Raw genomic sequence first — 14,277 nt, 5'->3', positions numbered from 1 at the left:
CTGGATGAACTGGAATCTCTTGAGTCAGAAATGAGCCTCATCCTTGAACAAAATTTAGCTCGAAAACGTCAGATCATGTGAGAGATTTTGTGATATATTTAATAAGATATGAAGATCCCAGTTCAACAGGTTTCTTATACATATTTTCATATAAATATGTATTTTCAGATTCTTGTGTTAGAAATTTCGAAATTACAATAGTTTTGTGAAAAATGCAAATATCGTAATTATGATGACCATATTACCATGCCATGTGCCAAAATAGCACACTTTAAATGAATGAAAATGCAGAAAGTAAAAACCGGAATACAAAATTATAACATACTCGTTTATAAATAAGCACATATAACGACATTTAAAAATTTTTATATACATATGTATGTATATAAGCATTTTTTGTTTGCATTTTCACATACGCTATTTAACAACAATGCAACAACAACTATTGCCATTGCCGTTGATCCAGACAGTCGACCAGTTCATTTCCAACTTTGCTGCGGTCAAGCATGCTCCAGCTGCTGGTGCTACCACCAGAGCTGGAGCCGGTGCTGCTGTTGCTGCTGCTGCACCGCATGTTACTTGCAACATCAATAAAATGAGAAAGTTAACCACCAAAAGTAGCAGACGATAGCAACAACAACGGGCCGCATAGCTTAAGTAGAGGGGAAGGGTCAGAGGGTGACATGAGCTCATCCTCGACTTTACACGCTAAATATGAGAATGAAGTAGTCGCTGGCATTACAACAGCTGACTAAGTACACACATACACACACACACACACACACACATACAAACGGATAGCGCTGCATATGTGGCAGAAGCTGGCGTGGCAGCGGCTTAGTAGTTAAAGAGCTTTTCAAGTGTGTACTATTTGCTTGTGCCGTGCAATTCGTGCGCATGTATGTGTGTGCTTATGTTGTGTTGTGTTGTGTGTCCAGGTCCACGCCAGTGCAGCGTGTGTAGTCCAATCGAGTGAGCGAATTCACCGCATCACAGTTCGACACAGTTCAGCTGAGTTTAGTGCGCGAGGAAGTGGTAAACCTATTTTGATATTACACTAATTTGCAACACATACACACACGTTCAACACTATGGCATGCTGGAGCGTCGAGCATTGAGGTGGCAGGCGTCAATAGAGAGATAACTGCGCTTACGGTAATGGCTGTGGTTGTTGGCGCTGGTCAGCGCAGCATTACAAATGCGCGGCAAAAGTTTAAATGAAAACCGCAAAAGCACTGTACACCAAAAAAATGTGAAAAAAAATGGAGAAAACGGAAAATATGTTGGAAAATTTAGTGCGCTACGAATTTGCTAAAAGCGGCAAGCGAAAATTTACAGAAAAACGCCCAGAGTCTAGGTGAAAAAAATGGTCGGAAAAAATGGTCTCAGCTATGTGCCGGCGACCAACTGGTGCGCAAAGTAAAAAATCGCATTACATGCCGCACTTGTTTTCTGCTTGCCGCTATGTATATGTATATATGTGTGAGTGTGTGTGTTTATTGCCGCTTTTTGCTGTACTGCTGCATCCAGCAGTTGTGTGTCTATGCAGCAGGCCACCGAATAACTATTCAACCAAGTGCGCAATTTTTTTCGCGTGTGTCCACTTTGTGTGGCACAAACCGCAGCAGCAACATTTTGTTGCACGTAACAGCTTCCGTCTTCCTTTTTGGTCACAACCAACATTCCGGATTATATCTACATATATAAGCATGTGTATATGTATATATCCACGTGTGTATATGTATGTCTGTATTATGTGTTTATGTGTGTGCACATTTTCATACACTTGAACTCATGCACAGTTAGTTAGTTGCCCATTTGCACATTTTTGCGCGTTTTTCCTCGCATTTCTGCTCTCTGCCTCTCCACTTGTATTCGCAGTTGTAATAAGTAGTTATGGCTTCGGCGAATGCGGTTTGGAAATTACAAAATTTCATTTAAAATTAGTTAATATTTTCATTTAGTTTGAGTGCGTTCATATCGTATGTATTAGTTATTTTAGTGGCTGAAATATGTTTGTATGTGTTTAAGTAAATATATTTTCCAGTTCATATAATCTTTTGGAGTGCTTTGAAGTGGCACAACATTAATAAACTAGTTCCGAAGTAGTCTTAAACTAGTCAGAAAGCGGTTCCACATAGGTTTAAAATAGTATTGAACACAGTTTTAGACATTAGAAAATATATACAGGGTGTGTTGTCAGCATGGTCGGTATATAAATGAATAATTTCTTAGGAAAATAATAGGCGCATTATGTTGCATATATACTCATAGTTGTGGAAGCAAATTAATAGTAAAATTTTACTATAGTTGGGCAACAGAAAATTCGGTGAAAATCTATTAAACTACGAGTATATGAGTATTTGGACCAAATAGAAGCTGACTGTATGGCTCTCTAAAAAATCCAACATGATGTTTCCTTGTACGTCTGGTGTCACAAAGGGGATACACGGACAGGCTAATGATGAAGAATAGTAGTTAGAAGACGTGGGCCTTGAATTTATGGCTTAAGTACTACTGACATTTTTGTCTCAATATGATTTTAAAACTGTTTAGTGAGTCTTCACCTTTCTCTTACGCACCATTTGGTCGCAAGTCAAAAACAACAAGTTTTAATTTTTTTTTCTGAAGTAACATTTTGTTTAACAAATAGTTTTTCGGATATAAGTCTAAAATTGTCGACCTGGATTTCTTTGATTCACAGCCAATCTCCAATAGCAACTCCGAAATAAGGTGTCTGGCGGTGAAGAAGATTTTTCTGCTTAAAATTGTCTCAAATCCGAAAACCAAAATATTTATTATAATTGCAGATAATGAAAGAAGGAAAATATGTTTAAAAGCCTGGAAAAGAAGAGGCATTACGTCTAATCGAGACCGCCATGAAAACTCGCCTTATACGTAGGCTACCTTTTATATTTCGAGATTTGGCAACCCTAGTGCTGCAATCTGGCAACTCATAATTGTATCGCTAAGTTTTTGATATTATATACTCTCATCGTTTTAACATACGAACGCTATTTGTATTTACAGTAACTTAAAATATTCATCTCGACCAAAAAATGCAATTAAATAGCGAAAATTTTCGCACGTTTATTTTTCACAACTTTCGACGTGGATTAAGTCGGAATTAGTGCATCGATGAATTTAATTCAATGTTTGGCGCTGCAGCTTCACCAAGGACCAGTATGGTATCGAGGTCGTCCATCACTCCAAGATGAAGTTCATGAAGATCGTCCAGAATTAGTTCTTGTTCCGGAAGCTATTGATGAGCAAACTGATATTGCAACATCGTCTGAGATCAATTAAGAGATTGAGACAACTATGAGCATTAGTGGGGCCAGTATACATTTAGTATTGCAAGAACATTTGATTGTAGAAAAATTTGTTTATGGCGATAATTGCCTATCCCGTAGCAAAGTGCACGAGTGGTTTCAACTTTTTCAAATTCCATCGAACCTGTGCGTGAATTCAAAAAATGAGCCGAAATCAACATTGAAATTCATGGAAATGGAATTGAACCTCTCCAAAACATCGACTTATCACATTTTGACCGAACATTTGGGCTTACGAAATTTGTGTGCACGGTTTGTTCCGTACAAATTGACTGACAACCTAAAATTGCTTAGAATCCAGCATTCGATCGAGGCTTGTGACCGATTATTTGACCAAAAATCACATTTTAACCATTAACCACTCCGCGTATTCACCTGATATGGCACCGAGTGACTTCTTTCTTTTCAGAAAAATTCATTTCATCATGAAAAGAAAACGTTATCCAGACGTAGAGGCCATGGAAAAGGCTTGCACGCGGCATACTGGCAGACATACCGGCCAACGAGCTAAAACACTCGTTCGACATGCTTTTGGGCCGTGCAAAAAGCTGTATTGAAGTAGAAGCAGACTATTTTGAATAAAATATATTGATTTTGCCGAAAAAATCATTGGTCTGCTTTTTTTTAGTCCTGTTTACTTTGGAATGCACCTTATATATAGAAATATTAGCAATGCTTTGCCCGAAAGCCCATTAAGTAGTATATGAGCTTAGCTTCTAATTATAGCTATACCATTCGTTTGTTAGGTCCCATACTTTTCAGCTGGAAACCATAAAAAAATTATAGTAGAGAAGCCAGGCTCGGTTTTGTTATTATATAAGCGAATTGTTAGACATACTTACATATGTACTTTGCAAATAAATTACAATAAATAATATCTAAAAAATACTTTTTAACCGCTAGAAACTTTTAACCATTGTTATGGAGCAAAAACGATTTCTAGTGTTAGTGTTATGTTGTATCAATTAAATGTCAGGAGCAATTAATTTTAACAAATTGAATTACGCGGGTATTCGGCTGTATGCCATTGCAGACAGACAGTGGTCGTAAATAAATACATAGCAGCACATATCAATTAAATGCTGCGGTTAATTTATTACAGCCAATGAATTACAACAGCAACAAAAATTGTGGGAAAGCGGCATAAAGGTGTAAATAAAATATATGGAAGTGTTGTTGCACATATACACATGTATGTGTATGTTTGTGCGTTTGCGTGTAAATGCCACAGTTTGAAGCGTTTGATGAACAAACCACAAATGGCACTTGACTTTCTAAGCCAAACGCACCCAGAGGGCAGCAAGCAGCCTTACAACGGAGAGCGAGGTGTGGCAAGCGATTGATCGCAACAAACAAACCACAGAATTCGAGTGGCTGCCATTGTAAAAACTTCAAATGGCAGACAATTAAAATTTAATTGCAATAGTGGTTCAATGCTTGATGGTGATGGCTGTGATGGCGTTTTTCTTTCATTCGATTGCCGCTTGATTGCGCTTATTGTTATTGTTGCAACTAACACAATACCAGCAGCGGAACAACAACAAGAAAACAGCACGAAAGAAGAAAGCAAATTCGATTATTGATTGTGTGCTGGTGGCAGCGGTGGCGGCGGTGGCGGCGGTAGTGCTAGTGGTGTTGGTGATGGCTTGAATTTTTTGTGGCTTGTGGCCGCGAGCACCCAACAATAATTACAAAAAACATTAAAACAACAACCAAATTTGAAAAGAAAGCAACGAAAAAGCGTGTAAGAAATGATTTTCGCTTAATAAAAAGCTGTGTAGAAGCAGAATTCGAAATCAACAGCGTAGCAAGAAGTGCCGAAAGCAAAACGTAGGAAAATCAAACGAAAAAAATGAAAGACGTAAAACAAAAAAAATTAAAAACGAAAAAACGGAATAAAAAGCGAAAATTCGATTTCTCAAGTGGCGCAACAAGTTTACCATTGTTGCTATTGTTGTGCGTCGCCTTTTGTAATGCCGCTTGCTGGCAACTTGCAGAAACATTCGACAAACAACGAAAATCAATTGAAGTGCAAGAAATTTGCAGCAAAATGCAAAAAAATCAAGTTGTCAATCGTAGCTGTAATGCAACGCTGGCGACAACAGCCAAATTGATTACGTTGAGTGAGTTCGGTGGAAAAGTCAACAAGCGGCAGCACAAGAAGCACGAGCAGCAGCTCGAATGGACTGTGCAAAGAAATATGCATTAGTGCTAACTAAGAGCTGTTGCATGGAAATACTACAGTTTGAAAAAGAAAATTTTAAAATTGATGCCAAGACGATGCCATAATTGGAATATATTTCAAGTAGTGAGATTTGATTCGGTTATTATGACGATTTACTGTGAGTTTGCAGCCAAAACAAAAAATAAATTTAAAAGACGTTACCTATGGTTGCACCAGAGCTATAATACCCTTCATAAGTGCATTTTTACAGCGTAAAATGGTATAAAATATCTTTATCGCGAGCGGTCAGTTTGAATGGCAGCTATATGCTGATCTGATCTTTGTTCACGAAATATACCGTTGACTTAAAAAATAATCCGTGTCAAGTTTTATGAAGATAACATGTAAAATAAAAAAGTTTCCCTACAAGGACTTAATCTGTTGCTTCAGTGATCCGATATTGGCGATTGCGGCAAATAAAAAGCTTCTTAGTAGTAAAGTAGTACTGAGGAACTAGTTCGAGTATGTACAGACAGGCAGACGGAGGGATAGGCGAATGGACAAGGCTGAACGACTGAGCTTGTCTCACTGACAATTTTTATTGGCATGTACTTTGTATAGGTATGTACTTTACGTTTGCTTCGGTATTACAGACTTCATCTGCCAATGTTATTCCATAAACCCAGTATGCTGATGACAAGAGCCCACTTTATCAGTGGTTGCCATTCTCAACGCTTCGACAGCATATATGAGGAATAACCGTTATGTTTTATGAAATATAATGGATCAGATGTAGGAACTGCAGTTCGAGGGCATTCTCTGAGCTAAGGAAAATATGTAAGTTTGTCCAAGGTCAATGGACACTTACGAAAGCTGCTCAATTGGCTTTCGACTTTGTTTGAGTTTGAAAAGACTTAATTTTGTGGAACTCCTTTCCACTTGTTCAATTCAATATAGATAATTTCCGTTGAGATTCCTGCTTCACTTGTGCTCTAAGGCATCTTTGTCTTGTGAGGTTTTCTTCATCTTTTCGAAGGGAGTTTGAAGTAGCTTATGTACTTAGTCTTTTGGTATGCCATTATTTTTTGAACAGATCACATAGAGAGAGAGTTCTGTTCAGCTGAAATTGTAAATATTTTAATTTCTAGATATCTAGTTCTACCATTTTTAATTCTCGAATGATTTACGCCAATTATTTACTAAAAAATAAATTTAATTAGTTTCCATTCAGGTTGTAAAAGAAACCAGTTATTTCTTGAAAGTTAACATTACTACGTTGTTTCTTTTTGTAAGACGAATACAATGCGTCAAAACAAGGAGAGTGCTGAATAGAACACACCATTGATATAAAACTGAAATACTGGTATAATCAATTATATCATGGTAGTGGGTTGTCTAAGTTCTGTTCTATTAAATTCAACGGTATAGCACAGTTGATGATTTTACATGCAAAAATTTTGATAAAATGGTGGAATTAGAAATTTAGTGAGTAAGTGTTTTTAAGAGAAAATTAACTACTGCTATAAAACTAAAAAATTGGTATAATCAATTATATCATTACCTTTATACAATTTACCTAAAGAAAAAGAGTGGTAGATAGGACACACAACTAGTATAAAACTAGAATTATGATTAAAAAGTTTTAGTTTTTTGAGAATAAACAACTGGTATAAAAATTAAAAACTGGTATAATTCTTTACCAATTCTATGAAGTGTCTAAGTTCTCTCTTGTATTAAATTCAACTGTATAACTTTGTTGATGCTTTCGCATATGCTTTTTTTGAGTAAAGTGAATGCTTTTGTGAATAAAACGGAAAACTGGTATAAAAGTTAAAAAAAAAAATTGTATAACTATTTATATAATTTTTTGGAGGCTTGTTAAATTAAACAGTGTAACTTTGTTGATGCATTCATATGTAAAATTATTAACAAAAGAGAGGAAGAGTTAAGTTTTAGCGAGCTGAGATGTGACGAATAGAAGTTGGATATAGATTAGTTGGATCTAAAATACTTGTCATTCTGTACTAAATTCATTTTTTAGTATATTATTTCAATATGTTCTTTTCACTATATCACTTGCCATCGATTGTAGTGCTGGCAGCAAACCCGTCAGGGCTAATCGATTCGCTAGGTCAACGCTCCATTTAGCTTTCAATCAACTTTAATCGCGAAACATTGCCAACGGCTATGCGATTGTGTGTCTGCGACTCGACCATTATACAATTGATTTTATAGTTCATTTTGTTCTTTTATTAGCGACAATTGAATTTCACTGTTCACCTTCCAGCGAATCACCAAGCTCAAACAAGTCAGACATTTGATAGCAATTCTAAAAGAATGGCATTCTCATGCTATAAACACGAACATAACACATGTATGTATATATAAGTAATATATATAGTTATGTAGGAGTAAATATGTATAAACCGTTAACCCTGAACGATAATTGTTGTTGGCATTTAATCTTTAGTGTTGCACGACGATTTTGCTGCGTGAAAATTTTATTCCTCTGGTAGTTGCAGAATTTCTTGCAATAAAACGCTCATTTACTGTACATTGCATATAAGTGCACTCATACATGCGCATGTGTGTGTTTATTTGCTTTCGAATATAAATTAATAAGGCAATTGTTGCAGAGTGTTAAAATTTACACTACCTTGTAGTAATTTCTTTTAACCGTTTTGCAATTTGTCTCGACTGCTGAGTTTTCTGTCGCTGGCAGTGTTGCCAGATTAAATTTGTTTGGTTATAAAAATATTTTTTTTGCATACTGCGTAGGAAATTTAAAAAAATATCTTAAATTTTTATTTTTTTACAATTGCCAATTTGCTTCGGCTCTTGAGTTTTGTGTTGCATGCGATGTTGCCAGATTCGATTTTTAATACTTAATTTAAGAAATTTAAAATATCTGAAAATTTACATTCAATAAAAAAATATTTTTCTAGTTTTAAAAACGCTAAAAAAAATTCAGTATTGCCAGATTATTATTTTTTGTTCTAGCAGTTTTTTTGCAATTGTGTAAGAAGTGAAAAAAATATTTTAAATTTTTGTCTTAAACTTTAGAATTTGCTAAGACTGCTGAGTTTTGTGCTGCATGCGATGTGGCCAGATTAATCTTTTTTATGCCAGATAGTTATTTTTAGCTGATTGGATAAGAAATCGAAAATGTCTGAAAGCTTACATTATCATTTTCATTTCCTAAAAATCATTTTCTAATTTATAAACGCAAAAAATTTTCAGTGCTGCCAGATTAAATTTTTGTTGTTCTAAAGTTTTTTTTGCAGATTGCGTAGGAAATCTAAAATTTTTCTCTTAAACTTTCCATTGCAAGGCACATTGAATTTTATGCTGCATGCGATGCTGCCAGATTTAATTTTTTTTATTAGAACATTTTTGTTTTTGCTGATTGTTTAAGAAATCCAAAGTTTGTATGAAATTTAAAAAAAAATCAAGTCGACAAAAAGCAAACAAGTTTTTTTTTATAAAAAATAAAAATTAAAAGAAAATTGTACATAATTTGTTAAATGTTTTGTCGGCTGAAAATGTCAAAATGTTATAAAATATTTCTTATTCCACAAAAAGAAAAAAAAATATCTGGCAACTCTGTACCCGTATAAATATGCTCATTCCCTGTGTCCATCAGTTGCTTTCAACATAATGAATTGTTGCAATTAATGGTTTATCGTTGTTGCAATGCGGTGGCATGTTGGCAGTAATTCATTGATTTCACTCAGTTGCTTGTTGATTATACCAGATATATATACCTACATATATTTTTCGCTGTTGTTGCATGCTGATAGTTCCTCTCAGAGTTGTTTTTGCTGCACAGCTATTGCTATTTAAGGTAGTCAATGTGTCCGTCTGCTGTTGCAACTGCGGTGCTCATTAATGACTTATATACCAGCATGTGTCGTTAGTGTCACAAGTGTTGTTGGTTGCAAGAACCCAAGGGAGTAATATCTGTGAACAAATTTGTACATATATAGCTACTTAATAAGCCCTGTAAGAAAATTGTCACATTGAGGGTGCAGTTTTGATATGAAGTTTAGCTTCACAGAAATCATTGTTACGTCTGAACATTTTCTTTGGATCCTTATTTTGTTGAAGAGAGAAATAAATTATTTTCTCCCCTTTAACCTCCAAAGTTCATCACGTTTTTGGAGGTTATACTCAGTTTGGGAATTTTTTACGGACCTCTAAATTTGCTTTTTTTCCTTGTTCGTCGACAATAACCAAGTCATATCTATTTGAAAGGAATTAGGCTTAATATATGGACCTATGTGAAGTCCCCTTGGTTCCAAATAGCCTAAACCACAATAAAAAAAACTTGTTTTGGTGAGTTCCTCAACCTTTTGGCAGTTAGATCTTATTATAAACTGACGTATCCGAATTTAGTACAACTGATTTTATTCTGACAGTATTGTTGTTACTTTTAAACTATCACAATATTTGAAGAATTATCTCATTGTCAAACGGAAACACCTTGCTCATACTACTCACACCACACTCACTTCATTTTTTCACCTTTTTTCCTTCCACCTTGTATTCGTAAATTTTCTCACTGGGATTCCCCAGTGTCGCATAGTGTGCAATTTTCGCTTAATATGATTAACTTTCAATTGACAGGAAATATTCGCCAAGGGTGAATTATCGTCCAGTCTCTGCAGATAGTATTGTGTATACGAAGCTCAACTTGACTAAATAATTGACTGCGCTCACTTGGGAGTCTTTAAGCTGAAATATAGCAGTGTCGCGAGCTTCGAGCTTTTATATACATACTATGTGTACTGTTTACACATTTACTAGCGTATACTTGTATATTATGGAATAAATTTTTCGTTTGCTTTAAGTTGATTTAAAATGGAAGAATGCAGTTTATTTTTGTTTTCGTTTCATTGCATTGTATAGAAAACTGTACTAATTTAGCTGGGTTCTTTCCAGAGACTATGTCGTTGATGTACAATATCAAGACATAAGTTAGGAAACTATCTTGCTACCAAAAACTATCGCCTCTAGATGGAAGTGATCATTAGCAACTTCTATAATTAAGTACGAGAACTCTTTCTTTTTTATTATTTTTGTAATGCTACGCTTGGAATATTGAATTAGCGCCACGTAGCGAAAAAAAGAAACGACTGGCGCGCTGTTGTTAACTAGGCTATAATCGCGTAAGCGGTGTCTATGCCAATTAAGAAGAAGAACTAGAAAGACATAGAAAATATTTCAAAACCTAGAAATATAAAAATGATCTCTTAAAAATACTTCTTAACTCGCTTTATAGATTCGCCTATCTTACAACATCATTTTGGATAGTCTTATTATGACATTAAGAAAAGATTCTTGATAAAACATACGTTTTTTGATATGCCTTAATGTCAGTGGTACACTATTCGCCATAATCAGGAGAGTTCACTACCACAATAGAACATACTAGTGGTATAAATATAAGATACTGGTATAATCTGAAAAAAATTTTAATCAGTGTATAACTCTGTTTTTACTTTTACGTACAACTCGGGACTAAGTAAGGGATCCGGTATTTTATCCGGCCAAGGACTGTCAACTGGCCACCATAGCTCGAAATAACACAAGAATATTTTCTGCTGCTACAACAATAACAACAATTCCATATAGTATAAATGTATATAATCGAGTTAACCATATTTGTCTGTCTATGTACTATACGCTAACTAATTAGTCCTTCAGTTTTTGAGAAATCGGTTTGAAATTTTGCATACGTAATTTCTTCACCAAGAAATTGCTCATTAAGCGAACCACCGATATTTGATACAAATTCTTATATCAAAAATGAGTCCGTGTATGAACAATTATTTTATTTAACGAGATATCTTCACGAAATTTCGCATGAATAATTTTCTAAGGCAACGATATAATTTCCGAAGAAATTGTTCAAATCGGATAAAGCCGCCAAACAAACTGATTGACCAAAAAGATAGAAATGTTTTTTTGCCATTTTATACTAGAAGCAATGCTCTTGTGAACGGTGTTATAAAGGTTGATCCATTTAAATATAATGCGGAATGCTTATTACTATTCGAAACAATATTCTTTGAAATTTATTTTTTCATGATTATCTCTTTGAAATGTTGGCCGGGGTTACGTCTCAGATAGTCCAATTTTCGATGATTCGCTCGAGCATTTCGACTGGTTTATGGCGAATGACATGCGTGATGCTTTGCTCTAAGGCTTGAATCGAAAGGGGATTGCCTGCATAGATTTAAGACTTTATATATCCCCACAGGAAAATGTCAAACGGTGTGATATTACACGATCTTGGTGGCCAATCGACCAATCCAAAACGTTAATTTATCTGCTCACCGATGTGTGGTAAATGGCACCGATGTGTGGTAATCGGCATAATTTTTTAAGAAATATGAACCAAACCGTTATTTTTTCTGGATGAAATGACAGCTCTTGAAACTCTTCTGTTTTATCTTCATCTTCTGGGTTGTTAACATACCCAGAATGGAAATGGGTCTCATGGTCGAACATAATTTGGCCGACGAATCGCCTCTCCACGGTCTTCGTCCCTCTCAGTTACGGCTGCTATATTTTTTTCACTGCGTGCTGGACGTTATCTATTCCGTCGAGTCCGGTAATGAATGTTAGTTGGGTGAAGGTGGTACGAAAAGTGCGCTCAGTCGGCCGATTATGTGGACCATAAGTTGAACGAAGCGCGAGTTACATCTCAGTTTACGTCAACTGAAAGCATGCAGTTGTGCGCCACATCACATGATCAGCCAGTACGTGACCAAAACAGCAGACTCGGCATATTTTGAGTCTGTTAGAATGTGCGGTACCCACACTTTGTGGCAGACTCGAGTTACTGTTCTGATGTCAGAGTCAGTCTGATTCTTGCTACAGACCAAAGAAGTATTATCCATAACTCACGCGAAACATATTCTTTACAGAATGTGAATTTTCTCTAGAAATTTGAACGATTTTTAAACGTTGTTTAGGCGCAAGTCTTTCCGTAATGAAATGCCAAACAATACTGAACAAAAATAACATCACAGCTTGATAGGACCGCCGCGTGATCTGTCTAAAAAATGCTACTGAAAAAGTACCTTTACTTGGATCACCCGTTATATTAAAATTTTTTATATTTTACAAGATATCGACCCGAAATATGGCATATACATATTTCCACGCTATTAGATATAGCTGCCATACGCACTGACCAGTCACAATCAAGATAAAGATCTCTTTTTACCCTTTTGCGCTATAAGAAATTATCCTATGAAGGGTGTTATAGCTTCTGTGCAGCGCAAGTTTAGGGTTTTTTCTATTTTACACGTCATCGCATTCCTTGTTGCAAATTTGGTATTTTTCAGACCAGTACATTTTCAGCCCGAAATAATAGGTGTTCTGACTAGTCCGATTGTACTAGTCCGATTGTATTTTCTAGAATTTTCAAATAAGCATTCCCAACATAAAATTACCAATTATTTTCATTTTCCGCGCTCAATAAATTTGCTAAAAATATTTCTCCATACCTATGTAATATTTATTGTCACTCTAAGGATTTGTCACCTGAGCGCAGGTGGCAATTAACTGCCTAACGATGAAATGCGGCCAGCAATGGAACGCAGCGCCACTAAATTTGCATATTTATAGTTATAATTAATGCATAACTGTAATTGTTAAACAACTTAAGTGCCGTTATTCGACATTTCCAGAGCATAAGCTCAACGCAAACTAATCAATATGCAGCAAATACGAGTGTACGATTGTAAGGCAGGCGAACGGCGAAAATATGCAACAATTTCGAGAAGGTAAATGTTTAAACACAATGAATATTTTAACTGTAAGTTGACAACAATGAATAACAGAGTGCTGTGAACGGTAAACGGATTAATTAAGTGAGTTTAGTGTAAGTTTTCGAATTAAGCGTTAATCAACAGAGCAACTAATTGACAAACGCACTTTACTTACTGAAGCAGGTGAATATGTTTAACCTCTTGGAACTTGGTTGTGTGTGTGTTTTTGAATACCTAGAAGACTGAGCTACCTATAGTATGTATGCATGTGTGTGTGTGTGTGTTGGTGGTTGTGCCTATGTGCGTTGTGCTTAGCTAAATAGCAAGAAAATTAATTTTAAGCACTAAAACGCTCAACACTTTGGCAAATAAATGGCATTCTACATTGTTTATGCACGCCATAACTGCGCCAAATACACATACATATGCACACATACATGTGCATACTTCCTTTTGGTTATTTAATGCCACAGAATGTGTAATGCCGCTCTCATCGCTTATTTTCACTTGACGCCGTAATAGCTTTAATGAATTGAGTGCTGCAAGTAACGGCGTATGCACGTGCATGTGTGTGTGTGTGTGCTTGCTTGCTAGAATGAATTTCGAAATTTAGACAATCTATTTATGCAATTTATTTTGTAAAACAATATCACTGCCAGTGTTTACCATACACATACAAACACAAGCGCAAGCAAACACCTTGCTACTTCTTTGCTAGCTTGTTGTTGTTGGCAACACTTTCTTCAAAGCACTGCGGACAAATGACAAGCTATGCAACTGATAGTGTTGATTGTCAAGCTGACCAGCAGAATTTAAATTGAAAGCTCATTTTTTGCCTGCAACAAACTGCAAATAAGTCGCTCTGCCGCTGCCACTGTATGCACATATAGATATATATATATATATAAATATCACGTGTGTGCGTGCTAGTGCCTTTGTGTATTTAAGCTCGTTTGCGGCTTTGTGCTATCTGAGCTGACTTTAGCTGCTTGAATGCCTC

The 14,277-nt window shown here is 35.8% G+C and overlaps 1 protein-coding gene across 3 annotated transcripts in view; it reads left to right on the top strand.

The window, feature by feature from the left end:
- Positions 1–14,277, top strand: part of LOC108967571 (chondroitin proteoglycan-2-like) — a 202,742-nt gene that overhangs the window by 11,783 nt on the left and 176,682 nt on the right. The window lies entirely within an intron of this gene.

Source organism: Bactrocera latifrons, unplaced genomic scaffold, assembly GCF_001853355.1.
Source record: "Bactrocera latifrons isolate USDA-ARS-PBARC rearing strain unplaced genomic scaffold, ASM185335v1 scaffold_19, whole genome shotgun sequence".
NCBI classification, from domain to species: Eukaryota; Metazoa; Arthropoda; class Insecta; order Diptera; family Tephritidae; genus Bactrocera; species Bactrocera latifrons.
This window is presented reverse-complemented; position numbering and strand designations above follow the sequence as displayed.